Raw genomic sequence first — 16,184 nt, 5'->3', positions numbered from 1 at the left:
CTTGCAGGATAAATGTCTCTCATATTGTACCCGCATACGGGCGAACTAGTGATCCAGATCTTGTCTCTGTAAGTAGCAGCATTCGCCGTTCCACTAGGAAGCAGATACAGGTTGGTGCGTCCACCCAACGAAATGCCTCCCCAAACCATCTCATTACCTCCATCATATGAGTAAGTTTCCATTTCACAGATATTAGAGGAATGACAATGTGTCCCTGGTTCTCTCCAGATCATAGCACGCCTGGTATTGTTTTGTAGAGCAAATCGGGACTCATCTGTAAACGATGTCGATCCCATAGATTTTTTTGGATCCAGTTGACATGGAGCCTGGTCCATTTCAGATGTTCTCTCCTGTGACGTGAGGATAGAGGCACGCAGACTACTGGTCGCTTAGCCTATAAACCACCTTCGTAAAGTCTTCTGCGCACTGTGGAAGCAGATACCAATGTTCGTGTAGCCGACACAGAGTCAGATCGTAGTTGATTCGGGGTAGCATTCCTGTTTAGGCGAGGATAATTGCAGATATCGGTCACGCACTGCGATTGTAGCCAGTGGTTATCTTTATTCACTATCTCCAGGATGCTGTTGGTGACTGTTGGGATTAGTTCAACAGTCTGGAAACGTCTCACATGCTACCATCTGGCTACCTCCGCCTGACTCTGGCCGGTCTCTATTCTCACGATGGCTCGCCATCTGAATTCATCGATGAAATGCTTGCATCCATATCAAAGAATTTTGCTATCGCAAAATGTTTTGTTCTTACTGTAGACAACGAAATAGAAAACCACTCCAAAACGCATACTTTTATGGCGTGACTCATTTACATATACCGTTGATGGTTCCACTCATTTCTACACGATAACCCGACTTTCATGTGTTCCCCCCAGAGTAATCGCAATTTTTCTCTTTGTTCCTTAATTTATGGAAGTCAGTGTATTTTCAATATACGATTTCTACTTTTTGTATGTAATTTCATACACGAGTGATTATTCAATTATTAATGCCATGAACGGGTAGAAACTTGAGGAGAAAGAAAAAACTCCTATTAACATTGATGATCTGCAAGGGAATGCATGAGAAAGAAGATTGATTGTACCAAAGGACAGAAGTGAAATGAAGGAAAGAAGAAAACAAATATTTGTTTTGTGCGTTTGGAGTTGAACTGTGAATGAGTGTTAGGTAGTCACTGCACCTTTTAACAGATTTATATTAGAATGTGTATGGTGGTAGGGGATTACTGATATCAGTATGCGAAGAACCTGTATATGGACTTTTCAACTGCAGGTAGGTTAGCTGGTCACATATGGAGTTGGATGGGTTTGGTTTTCTTTCCGGAAAAACGAAGATTTTTCATTGCCCAAAACAAACAAACAGATCACAAGAATATACGTGATTGAGATACCTAGCAAACTGGATTAACTTTCCTGACACAGAATTAACTGAGTTTCTATTGGCAGCTCATCGAGCCTTTAATACGTTAAGAAGAAAATTCTGATGAATAGTGACTATAGAAATATTGGTAGAAAATTCAAGAATTAGTATCTGTACTTAAGTGTAAAAGAGAGTGAAGTGAATTGGCGAGAAATGGGTCATTAATCAACGTAATGTCTCTGTTCTGTGTAGAATATTTTAGCAACACAAATGTAAGAACGGTATTGAATGTTGAAAGGATTTACATTACATAGAGTTAAAACTCTTCAGAAGAAAGAGAAAACCGAATTTCTTGAAAGCTTAGGAGGCGAAATTTGTAGTATATATATATATATATATATATATATATATATATATATATATATATATATATATATATATATATATATATATATGACAGCCAAGTTTTTGGAGGTTAGAGTTGTCCTCCCCCCCAAAAAAAGCGAAATCATGTCTCCTCCAAATATTTGAATGTTGGCAAAAGCAAGAATGTAAGAAATTTTTAGAAATAAGACAGGATTGAATTTTATTAGCATTTAACTTAAGGTTATCATAACCACATGGAGATCATAATTTACGATTGGGGAAGTTGATATTCTGAAAGTTATGACTATTTGTACAGCGCAAAATTTGTCAAATGAAAAAGAGGAGTCCAATATACTGAGTAGCAAAACTGCGCATTGGATATGTACTCGTAGTTAGGAGAAAGTCGTTAATATACAGAATGAAAAGAATAGGTAAAATAGCAGGGGAAGTAAAGTTATGTGTAAAGTTTGAGGATCAAGTCCATCCTACCGTTACATATACTGCATGGCCAGACAGAATACTAGCATCCAACTTACAAAAGACAAATGCGGGCTGATTGGCCAAGTGGCATAGCGCTCTCAAGCCAAACGGATGTGGATTTGAATCTCATTGTGGTCATGGATATTCCTAAAAACCTGCTCTGGACGAGCTTGTATATTTCCTTGAATTTATGACTTATATTTTAAGTAAATTCAAAAAAAAAAAAAAAGTTGGCCATATGAGGGAGCTATATAGGCTTTTGCACCAAACTTAATTAAATACCTTAGAACAGCCATTTGAGATTTGCCAAAATGGAGACCTACCACCTGAAAAACATACTGCAATATAGATTCTGGCCTTATCGATCCAGATGTGTTTTATTTTTAATGCGGCAGATTGTTTATTAGGTTGGAGACTTTCAGTTAGCATAGAAATTGCCTGTTAATGATTGCCTACGTTACTTTAGGAAGAACCGAAGCGAGGGAAATTGGATGGCAATTTTTTTAAAAAATAAAGATTTGCTGTCCTGCTTAGGAAAGGTTTGAATGTGGGTTTATTTCCACGGCGCAAGATACAAACCAGTAGAATAGGAGAGAATAAAAAAGGGATCAACTCTGAAGCACAAACTTTCAGGACGCTTGAAGAAATTCCATCTGGACTTAGACATCAAGTCTGGACAAGATTCTTCTGATTCCTTTTTGACGAAAAATCACATGGGGGATTTGAATGTTGTGTTTTTGGAGTGGCAGGCACCAAGATCGTGTATATAAGTATACACCAAAGTAAAGTAAGAAGTCAAAAGATCGGATTTTCTGTGAATAATGACGAAATAAAACCATTCAAATACACGAAACAGAGCAATTCAAATATAAAGTAGGTTGAAACAGCGTTCAAAAAAAGTTACAGCTTCACCTCTCATCCGCTTTTTTTGTAATAATATCCAGATTTATAGAAAAGATGGTTACCTTCTTTCTTTCAGGTTAACATACACCTCTAGCTATTCTTGTCACCGCGTCCATAGGTTCCTCAGCAAGACAATTTCTCTCATGTACAACTCTCAGCACTGTACAAATGCTAAATGTTGCTAACCTCCGACTACTGTTTACAGTTGGAGTGGTGCGTACAACCATCCCATAAATGCTTGATGCTATCCAGAAGCACGCAGTGTATTTAATGGATGACCCTTCTCTCACACACTTACTGCAGTAACTTTCTCACAGATGGTTTGTTTCTGCCTTGTCTCTTTTATAGGTTGTTCCATTGGTATTAATCTGAACTGGCTTCCATCATTCCTCACTCTCCGTGCGTCAACATTGACTCAATGTCTAGTTTCAAATCTATTCTACTAATTTCTTGTTTTCTTTCATTTTGGAAAAGTTTTCTTACATTTTTTTTTCCAGAGTACGACCTTCAGCTGTTTTTTTAGGACACCTAGGTGTGTTTCGTCTTTCTACTTAACCACTTGCCCAACCACGGCATTGATGTACTAGTTTTCGCAATATCTGTAGAGTTGATATATATATAAAATCTAATTCATATTACATTTCAGGATTTTAATAAAATATTTTAAACAGGCAAATTTGCCTCTGCATGCTACATTTGTGAAAAACAGTTCTGACTGTATTTAGTTAAATATTCTCGGTGATTACTTTTAAAAAAAAACACTGTTTAATTTAATAATAATCGTATGATGGTACAATGGCCGTGAGTCCCCTTTATGGGGAGGTACGGCACCATCTCAGTCCCCCCAAATTTTATCCGGGCTCCGGAACCGGCATAGCTGACGAATCAGGCCTATGGCTGGGTCAGTATTCCTGACTAATCCGTGTGTGTTCACGTGGCCGGTTTGCCGGATGAAAAACACCAGATAAACTGGCGGGAAAAACCCTGCTGTCCACGCCCAAGACCGGCTAACTTGGCTATGGCTGAGGAAGATCCTTAAACTCTTCGCGTCGTCGACGGGAATCGAACCTAGGACACTCCTTCCCCAGGCATATGGTTGCGAAGCGCATAGCCACTAGGCTAACGGACATTTAATATTATGTAGCATCTGCTTCCCCTTTCAAACCAGCCACGATTTAGAACCACCATGTTTTTGGACTGTTTCTGAATGATAAGAGACGTCAGCCGAAATTAAGTGATATTTTTATCCCACTTCCCCATGAAAGCAAGGCAGCATTTCATTGTGGACGAGTTCAGTATTACTGATTCCTTCTGCTCTTCATTTTATAAAATTTCAAATGGCATTCAGAAATGACCAGATCATAGATGTCGAAAGAAATTATTCTCATTTGCAAACTGAAGTACAGCAGTGAGAACGTTGCCTTTACTTGGTCCTCCTGATAATGATTGTTCAGCAATTATCAGGAGGGCCAAGTAAAATTTCTGTCGAAACATGTCTTCACTTGTGTTCAATGATATCACGATTTCACACTATAGAGCGATATAAGAGTTATTTTTCTCGCTCTCTCTCCATATCCTAGTCATTATATGAACAGGAAAGGAATAAATGAAACCTGTATCATTGCACCAGACGATCTTTTCTTTTCTCTTTCTTCTACTTTATGTTGAGTTATACTAACAGAAGTGGTGCACGGTTGGGCGCTGGCTCCAACAGCCGAAACAAAGGGTGTTGAGCAAAATTCAATGCACTGTTGTGTTGTTGTTTAATTACAGTTGTCCAAAGAAGTTATTTAAGCCACTGTGACATTCCCTTCCATTGTGTAATATTCTTCACGCTTTTTTGGCTCTACATATCAATCAACCTATGTTTCCGGTTCCATGCATTTCCCAAACTGGTTTTGTTTCTTATAAACACAACCAAGGGTTGTGTGTTTACTTTTTTTGTGTTCAAAAATATCACGAAGGTGTTACTCGATGTTTCTGCTCAGTGGCGCACCCAGAGGGGAGGGGGGGGGGGCAAGGGGCCCGGGCACCCCCAAAGAAAAGGAAAAAACACTAGAAAAATTTCCAAAAATCTTTTCCTAATTAAAATTTATTTTTTAAATTTATGTTGTGTGCTGCTTATGAATTAGCGATCACTGCAGATACTCAGTTATAGGTCGTATGCGATGTGTAGTGTGTATTCGCAAAACGTCTACTCAACTCGGCCCCCCCCCCAAAAAAAAAGGTTAAATCCTGAGCGCTCGGCCCCCTCCAAGATTAAATCCTGAGTGCGCCACTGTTTCTGCTATAATATTTTATGTTCTTTGCTAACCTCTCTGCAGCGCATCGTCATAGACTGCCAACATTGCATGCACAAATATGGTGTCAGTAATAAAGTGAATACAGTATGATTCAGAGGAAATTTCATTATGTGGATCTTCAAGTGACGATTTCTTAAATGCTCAGTAAAATGCTAAAAGAGTAATGTCTACAGTTCTTTAACAAAACCTCTGTAAAAACTCAACCCTGATCAACACTCCTTATGGTATCAACAGGTTCATATATTTTTTTAATATGCACTAGGCGCATTCACGTTAATGGTCCAGACAGCTTATGGTGTTTGGATTCCTTTGAGAGGCTGCCAATTATTGATTCCACTAGCTCAGACCAAGTGAGCTACGAGCATCTATTTCTAAAAAGCTGAAGAACGTTCACAATAAGTAGTCTGAATTACAAGCTACAGTTTTTTAAAATAATAATAAAACATCTTTTTTCATATCTTTAAAAAACTTTTCATTTTTGCAAAACTCTTTTTTAGGTTTAAATTCCGCAATGTGCAATCAACTGGCCAAATTCGGTTTAAATTAATCCAAAATCAACGGAGAACAGAACGAACTAACCCACTTTATCTTGAGTTTTAAATCCATTTCAGTTTTACCTTTTGGAAATATTTTGATCAGATCCCGTTACCGGTGATGGTATGTTTATTAAATCGGAGGATATTAGGGATCCATACATATTTTATAGCCAAAATAAAACTCAAAGTTTAATATAAGCTTTTAAAAAAGTTTCGAAATTTACCAGAGAGTTTATGAGAATATAATCTTCGGCATTGGAGTTGCTTTAGTTTGCACTACTTAAAAGGCACAAGCTCCACCGATAAGCCCATATGTCTGCCTTTTATTACTGGTTAAATTAGGTTTCACCGCCCTGACAGTTGTTTAGAACTGTCAGTTCTCATAAGACAACCACGTAGAAACGTAGAGAGAGAGAGAGAGAGCAAAAACTCTGTTTCATGTCATAGCAATAATATATCAAAGATTTATCATAAATAAACTTTCGGTGGGTGTATAATTAATTACTAAAGTATAGAGCCGAAAGACTTCAAATAAGTAAGATAATAAAATAGAGGATATTACCGATCCATCCATAAAACTATATTTAGCTATAAAATATGGATGGATCCACAATATCCTCCATTTTAATATGTGATTTATGACAAATTGAAACATTTCAGCTCTATAATAAGTAATATATTTATTTGTACGAAAACATGTTGTAATAATTCTTCTGGAACTGGTGTTCCTTTCTTAAAACTAAGTTTTGTTTATAAATTCTTTATTCAAAAGGTGAAAAAAAAAAGGTTCCTTGTATCGGTTCTAATTATTCTAACACAACTATTTTTAAAATTAGAGGCAATATAATTAAAAACAATTGTGTTTAAGTGCATTTTTTAAAACCTATCCGATTAGTTTTATCCAATCCGTCCGTTAGTACGCGAGTTTAGACATTTTAGCTGTACAGTTTTAATGCAAATTGAAATTTGCATTCTTCACAAAAATTGTCGCAATTTTTGTTTGAAACAAACTGCAGGAAACACACGGGCAAAGCGTGTCGAAATGATATATTGCCATAACTATGTTCTGCTGAGTTTGAATTTAATAAAATTTAGGTAGAGCCTCCGTATCTCAGTCAGTATAGACGAAGCCCTTTGGTCGGAAAGATCTGGCTTCGATTCCCGTCAGTGAAGTAAGTAACCCTTATCTGGTCTCTTTCGACTAAAGGCGAATTAGCCTGTCTCATACAGTGGTAAGTTTTTTTTTTTTTTTTTTTTTTCACGCGGAAACTCGAGTTTTTCGTTCCCCAGAACAGGCAAACCGGCCTCGTGAACACACACATATGTATTACAATCATGAATACGTCCCAGCCGCATGCCGGTCCCGATCCCGGATAAAATTGGGGGATTGGGGAAAGCAACCCTGTAAAAATCTCACCAGGAATACTTCGTGGGTAATGCCTACAAAGTCACCTACGGTCGGAAACGATTGGAAGGGAAAAACCAGAACTGAGATTTATGATTATCACACAAGAATATGTCTAGTTCTTAAGTCTTAGTTTCAATCAAATTATTTTTATTGACCAAATTGGACAAAATGATTCGAAAGATAGCACTACGTCTGCATTCTGCACTGGCTTAATGTAATTTGGTATTTAGGGATATCTACTAAAGTTAGTCAAGTCGTTTTATATGAATGTCAGTCAGAGAATTTGTAATAGCAAAGTGGCAAAACAAAACTGACTGGAGTACACATTATGGGTGGGGTCACTACCCAGACCGGTTTCAACCTTATGTATAGGTGAAGCGGGCTCTAAAAATAAGACGATCCCGAAAGATCGCCCAACTCAGCGTTGTTCCACTCGATGACAGGCTCACCCCGTCACCGAGAACTTCTCAGCATTGGCTCTACCCAGTGGCAGGCTCACCTCACCACCAAGCAGAGCCATAATCTCAGCGGTGGCCCCACTCAGAGACAGGCAAAAATCTACCTCTAAGTGGAGCCTCTCAAAGCCAGATCCGCCCCGCACCGGTTTCCACCCTCATTGGGGTCTCATCAGTGAGTAGGTACACCCTAAATACCAAGGTTTTAGTAATACAGAGCCTTATCAACATTACCTATACAAGTTGCTACAAGGTGTTTTTATTTTGAATAAGAATCTCTGGAGGAGGTATAGATGTAAATAAGTTTTTTATCTTGAGAATAATGTATATTAGGGTTACCAAGTGATTTTATAAACTTGGTTATTTTACTCCTAATCCCAAGCAAGCAAACAGTTAAGTTTGCGCCTGAACGTAGTTCAAGTCTAAAGGTGGTGCAATACCAGGGCAACTCATTGTAAAAGTGGGTAAAGCTCTGATCACTATTCTTAGTATTTTCCATAATGTAGAACACATCTGGAGTACAGTTGTTATGATAATCGAATAATACCGCCATGTGAAAATGCTTTAATGAAAGTCACCAGTTTCTTATGATTGTCTGTGATCCATTCTTCACTTCTTACTTTTACATGTGTTTCTTCTTTTATTTTATAATATGTAAACAGATTATGGAAACGTTGAACCTTAATAATTTTACAATACCTATAGATGTTTTAACTTTGAAAATATCGACTTCGAACTATTAATGCTAAATATTAACTCAATATATATATATATATATATAATAACAATAATAAATATGTGATAAAAAATAGTGTTGCCTTTCCTGAGATATCACAGCAATACTGATTTATTAAAAAATCTAAATGCTTCAAACAAAAATAATTTAACAATAATATCTAATGGGAAAGTTAGGTGAAGTTTTTCAAAGCTTGCTTTATGTTTTTTCTCATTTTAGAAAATGAGATGTACATTAAATGTAACTTGTATAGCAAACAATGTATTCAATCTCTCTCTCTCTCTCTCTCTCTCTCTCTCTCTCTCTCATTTAATGCTTTTTACTCCCAAAGGAGTAAGTTTGCAGCCATCCTCCACCCTTCAGCAATCACTGATAGTGAGCTCAAATCTCTCAATGAAGCAAGATTTTCAGGGAAGAGATTGTGGCAGACAACTGTGATGAGCTCATGGCCCCAATCCATAACAGGTGTACTTCGTGTGAGTTCTACAGTCGATTTTGGGCACTGTGGAGTTATAAACCCGAATATTGGGGAAAAAAAACCTACTTGCCTATGCTAAACTTGACTAATTCGGGAAAAGGCCAAAAAAAAAAAAAGGGGGGGGGCTTCGCAACAGTTCCTTTAGAAGGTAACTTGAATTGAACCTATAATGGACACAGGACTACACAGGCATCTTGAATTATCAGTATATTGATCCATTACATTGAAAGCATTTATAAAACTTGATTTCTGTCCTTTAAGCAAAATGAGATTTTTTAAAAAACTTCGTGTTAACTGAATTAGAATCTGCTTTCAGAATTTTTTTTTGTATCAACCACATTTTTTAGTGGAAGGGGAATGAAAATTTCATGTATAGATAAAAATTAAACACCATAAAAAATTAATTTTTTATGGTGTTTGTCGTTTGCAAGGCACCTTTTTTCATCTGGAATTCCATTTTCTTGGAACTTCTTTTCCATGTGTTTGTTTTCCAATATGTTTAGAACGAATTCTAAATACGAATCGAAGGAATACACGTTTCACGATATAATATAGGCCCTTTGAGAAACCATAGCTCATCGAGTAACAACGATGCCATTTGGTTCGAAAGATCTGGATTTGAATCCCATCTAGGAGGAGAAGACTGTCAGAGCTTTTCAACCTATTGCTGAAATCGTTTATAAAATTTTGCAGGAGGTTTTCAACCCACAAAACATGCAAATTGGCCAAAAGAACACCAGCATAATAGATTAAGGCTTTAAAACTTTAGTTTCCTCAGACGTTATTTGAATTAAATCCAGTCTTACAGTTCCTGGATTTATCGCACTTTATCATCTCATTTACGATGTTAACACAATTCGTCATACTGAGTATTAATAACCAAGGGGTTTCAAACAAACTGATTTAATGGTCAGCATGCTCATATTTCTTCTACTTCACTAAGTTTGTTGTTAAAATTGGTGTCCTTCGTAACTTTCAGTATTTGTGAGCCAATAAAAATGCTTTTTTTTTTAAACTTCCCTTATGCTTAAGAATTTATTTTTTAGATTTCTTATTCAAGAATAACAGCTTTCACCAGACCCAGTTTTTTATTTATTTATTATTTTTTATATGCCTTTTTTTTTCATTATTTTTTTTTCATTTTTATTTATTTTTAACATAATCCGAAAACCCTTTTCTATAAACCAAAACATTGAACTTTTCAAGCCCCTTCTGCCTCAAATAAGCGGGACGGTGGTCTCACACCCGTCAACGAAATTCATCTTCAACCTAAAGACAATCACAAACATTCATGTCCATGGCGGGATTTGTGCATGCATAATCCGAAGTTTATTATTTGGAATGTGGATACGCTAACTACTCGTCCAGTTCGACGAGTTGCCTCCAGAAGAAATCGTAGGCGCGTTTCCAAGTGGAGTGTGTGTGGAAGTTCCTGCTGTTTCATTCTTTGACATAGACAGATGTAGAGAGATCCTCCCCGGCAATTTACAGACACTGAATACGTGCATCATGGTCACATTCCTCCACTAACCCTTCACTCGTTCTCCTTTTAATGGAGGAGAAAGAAAACTCCAGAGCAAGGATAAACACATCGCCTTTCTAAGAGCATATAGACAGCTGACTCATAATACAGTTACGATTCGTAAACAGCTTGGAAATGCTAGTCATAACCGATAGATAATGGCTACGGATGAAATGAATACATAAACCGACAGAGCCTTAATTAAACCTTGAAAGAAAATATTATAATATTTTCTTTCAAGGTTTAATTACTGATGAACCCGTTGGACTATTTTCAGCATTGAGTATTGCAATTTGTGCATGCATAAATAAATAAAGTATATTTGATTTTTTATTTAGAAAAACAAGCGGTTTCCTATATAGAAAAGTTTTTCTTTTTTTTTTCTTTCTTTTTATAGAAAGTCTAAAGTATTTTTCTATGGAATTCAGAAGTCCGTAATGAAAATACTTGCTCTTCAATGAGTGCCAATGATGTAACGTCAAAGCATATTCAAGTTGATAAACAGAATTATTAAGTTTCCACTGTAATCTAGCGACAACATCTTGTATGTCATAACAGCTTCTGTCTCATACTGAGAATCACTCACTTCATTTATAGAGCTAATGACTTGGTTTTGGAAAAAAGCCAGGATGTAATGCATCCTTATTAGGGCTATAGATAATCACGAATGGTTATAAATGGGGGAAAAAATGAAGCAACACTTTTTTTTTCCTTTCCTGTTTTGCATTTTAAATAAAACAAAGTGCAGAGTAAATACTTCTTTAATTTCCATTCGGTTCGATCATATTTATATATAAAATTATATATCTATAAACTCAAGTTATATCTATGAAATCTCATTTGTCTGGTTAAAGCGCTCATTGGTAGTTGGTGGTGTCGCTCTTAAATTTCTTATTCGCTTTCCTGTGAATGAATTATAGAAAACAATACGCTATTTGTTAATGGCAGGATAATTATTCCATTCCTGTTTTATATAATAAATCGAAAACAGTAACCTTTCAGAATGATATTTTATTGTTTTCAATGAATGACAACAGTGCGAACTGTATCAGATTGTAAGTTTATTAATCGCAAAGTTCAGCATTTTAATATTTCCTACTAAGAGCTCTTTAAATAACCTAAAATATTTGGCTTTCGCCTAGATTAATTTTTTTAATGAGGTAACATCTCGCGACAAATATAACCTAGTGTGGTAGATGTGTTAAGGGCAAATATTTCACCTCGCTGATACCGCATAAAGACACTGGTGGATAATTACTGTATTTACATCGGAGCCAATTCATAAAATGTATTAAAGTGTTTTCTTAATGCGGCACTTTGCCAGCATTTCCTTTCACTATCTCTTCAATTTGCTTTGCTGAGCACATCTCAGAGAAACGTCGTTGGTATTCAACCTTCTTTGGAACCTCTTCAGATCTATAAGTAGTCACTTGGACAACACTTGCGAATACACCTGATCCCTAGTGGTCGGTATGAGAACTATAAAGGGATGGAATGTTCTCAAACCACGGGATACTTCCGTTAACATCTGCTTGTGACGTATGCTGTTAGAAACACACGTCGCAACAGACATTTTTTATTTCTTATCAATGTATCTGAGAATAATGTCTGCGTCAAGCGTGTATATTTAACAAACCGCCTTCTAAAATAGTCTTTGCCTAAAAATAACTGCCTAATTCCCCCCCCCCCCATTCTAGTTAATCTTAATTACAGAAGTATCTGTCTGATCTTCGACGGCAATTAGAACATTACGCAGTGCTCTTTAGAAACTGAACTGACCTTCTTTTCTTTTCTTGACGCCAACAGCGTTGTTTACAAGACTAGTCCATCTACCGTGAATAACCTACAGTTTTCCTCTCTCCCTGTCTGTCCTACTCCGACAGTTTCGAGTGTCTAGGTTTCGTTTTTGGCACAAAGGTAGTCACACCATACTATTACGTTACGGCATCGTCTAATTTTGTTATTAGTAAACAGGCTCCCTCCTACGGAAACTTCAGAAATCTCGCGTCTTCCCACTTTTTAAACCAGAATAGCCTTTACTTTTGCGTCAGAAAGAACCAAACAAGGAGGAATTGTACTGAAATGCTTTTTCCTTATTTTATATTCTTCCACTTTTATTGTAATTAATTATTAATATTATTTTTTATGTCTCAACATATTACGAAGTTTTGAGATTTGAACTTAAAACCACTTTTCTTTTTAAGGCTAACATATTAATGATTTACAGTGTCTTCGATCATTTAGTGCAGATATTACGTAATATATAATTCAATGTACATATTCATTTCATAATTAAACAGTAAAATAAAAATTCATATTACCTTGAAAATATCGCTTAAGTATTCAACAGATAAAAAATGTTCATCCATCAAGTGCTAAAATAACTTTTTTTAAACTAATATGCTTTTTTTTTTAATTTTAACGTATTAAAATTTTAACTTAGTTTTATTGTTCATACCGATTTTATTGCTATAAAAGGTAGAAGGCGATTTCTTTTGGATCGTACCTAGAACAAACCTGCCCTAAATACTTAGTTAACTTATTTCAAAACCAGGAAACATGTAACACTTCTGTTTCATGTAATACTTCTGTTAAAACTAAGTTAAAATTAAAATTTTAACTTAGTTTTATTGTTCATACCGATTTTATTGCTATAAAAGGTAGAAGGCGATTTCTTTTGGATCGTACCTAAAACAAACCTGCCCTAAATACTTAGTTAACTTATTTCAAAACCAGGAAACATGTAACACTTCTGTTTCACTTCTCAATCGTCCATTAGTGGAAATAAATAATAAATAAATAAATGGGAAACGGGTATTGCGTACTGAACTGCTTTAGCTTTGGATTTGCAACAAGTCACAATTACGTAGTTTGTTTTCAACCCGTACACACTTGGTAGGTGGCGCTATGGACCAACAGCTATCTTTCCTTCTTTTCGTTTCCAAGCGAAAACAGCGTAACAAGAAGTGTTTGTGTATGTATGACTATCTTTTGCACTTTATTTATGCGCTGTTTATCATAATTCATTCACTGATCTTTTACATAAACCATGGTAGATTAGTTTTCATTACGTGTGCATAAAATTTACAACGCATGAAAGTTCGCTGCATAAATGTTTTGAAACGACTTTTGGCAATTGCAAGTGAAGCTTCTGCTTGGCCATTATATAACAGGGGAAGTTTAAAGGAAAAAGTGCAACCAAATATATTTGACACAGTTGATACTTACATTTATTGTGTTCGTGAGATTGAATCGATAGAGTTATTTCATTCTGTGCTAAAGCAGAATTAAATATCCTCATTTCCAGTGGCGGCTCGTGGCTTGAAATCGTGGGGGTGCTGTAACTTTCGAAATATATACACACCGTAAGGACAGTGTATGCATGTTTGGATAAAATATCAAAATTATGGTAAAAATTAAACATGAAAAAATATTGTTTATTATCGATAAAATTATACAGTTTGGTATAATTCAAAATTACTTAAAAATAAAATATATTCCTTTAATTGTAATTAAAGGAATGGATTTACAATTTTTGGACATTACAATTAAATCCTTTAATTGTAATGTCCAAATATTTAAAGAGACGGAGTAAACACGATAAGCACTACGAACACTCTACTACGCGCACAAACTGCATATAAACAACAATGGAACTGCGCGACGGGCAGTGCCGCATTACGCTAATAGCTCGTATCTCACTATGACGTGCATATGCTTGCGCGCGTAGCAATATGACACTGTGGTAAACACAGTGCTGCTAGCGTCCTTCGCTCTCCTAAGTGCTACAAGATGGATTTTTATTATTTTTTATACAAAATAAGAGAATTGTATAGGATTGTTGATGATAAAATTAAATATTACAAGCAAATATAAATAAATTAATATTAATGTAAAATATAAATAAATTAATATTAGTATAAAATATAAATAAATTAATATAAAATAATGTAAATATTTATATATCGAGAAAAATTGGGTATGCTGCAGTTTCGCAGTGCATATGCACGAGTCGCCCCTGCTCATTTCAACTTCGCCGTTTCTGCGGACGTCTAAGTGGCTGTTCAAATCATGAGGAATCGCACTGCAAATTCATCTCTTGGTGCAATTTAAGTTCAAAGCTGAAGTAATGCCGCTGAATGGAACTGTAAAATTTCAAAGATATTCAATGTATAAAAAAAATACTAAAATAAAATAATAGAGCCGCGCGATAAACAGCAGTTTTTTTTGTTAAATATATTACAGCTATAGGGAAGACTGCAGTTTCACAACTTGTTTTCGTAGTGCATCATCCTATTAGCATTGCGTGGCAGTCATGAACTGAGACTTCTTTTACGAAACTGCATATGCAGACATATTTTAAGTATAGAGCAACATTCATGTACGGTATATATTTACATGTTGAGAATTTTCCAGTTTATTATTATTATTATCCAAAAAAATCAGCTAACGCTTCTTTATTCTCGTATATAGGGAGTAGGCGAGGCCGTTTAGCCCTATCTAACTTTTGGAGACTGAATGGGCAGTTCAATCTCCACTGGTACCCAATCAGAGATAGCTGGCCCAGGGCTATCACAAATTAAAAGGCACGCAGTGAAGAGAGACTGCTCAACAAGTGCCGCAAGCTCGTGGTCCCTAACCCTAACACTCGTATTTAATGTCTGACATAATGTGGGTTCTACGGTCGATTTTCTTGAGTTTACGGGAGAAAAAACCCGCTTGCCCGTGCCAGAGATCGACTAACTCGAGAACCGGTCGAAAAAAAGCTTAGAAAAATTTCTTCTAGTAGCCGATTAGATTCGAAACCAAGAAGTCTTCCTTCGTGCGCCGTGGTGTGCAAACACCACAATCCACTGAGCTACACTAGGCACGAAAGCAGTATGGTTTCTAGACATTAAAAAGCACAACCGTGTTGTTGGTCTTTTCATTGCAAGTGAAGCTTCGGCTTGGCCATTATATAACAGGGGGAGTTTAAAGGAAAAAGTGCAACCAAACATAAACACACTAAATAAAGTTCTTGATAAAAACAAATTTTCTATCATTCTTCTTGACCTGACCAAAGCATACACATACTTGATAATGAAATACTGTTGACCAAAAGTCGGGATAAGAGTTACACTACATGTCTGGTTTAGAAATTATCCCACAGACAGAAGAATGTAAGTAAAAAATATAGGGGAATAAAGATACAACATGGAATCCCTCAAGGAGTGATATTATCGCCTCCGCTGCTCAATATACAGGGTGTTCGGGATAAATTTGACATATTTATAATTAATTATATTTTTCCGTAAGTTACATGTATTAACACACTTCTCTTCATTTAAAAGTTTGGACCCTTCTTCATTCATATACAAGATGTCAGAAAGGATGGATAGCTGGAACCCACCTGAATCATGGAAGAGAATAACTTGTATCATGATGATTCGTGCCCGCCATCAAAATAAGGATATTACGACTGCTGCCCAATGCTCCCTGAATACAGTAAAAACAATCAGGCATGAACTAGAGACTTGCAATGGTGACTACGATGATGTAGCAAGAAGAAAGATCCCTAGCAGACGATCTGATTGCGTTCGTACAGCAGAATTCCTCGCAAATCTGCAGGAACAGGTGTTGAAGAACCC

This window comes from Typopeltis vanoorti, chromosome 3 (assembly GCF_054136105.1).
Source record: "Typopeltis vanoorti isolate ZY-2024b chromosome 3, IOZ_Tvanoo_1.0, whole genome shotgun sequence".
Taxonomy (NCBI): Eukaryota; Metazoa; Arthropoda; class Arachnida; order Uropygi; family Thelyphonidae; genus Typopeltis; species Typopeltis vanoorti.
The sequence above is the reverse complement of the archived record's forward strand: the minus strand, read 5'-3'. Positions refer to the sequence as shown.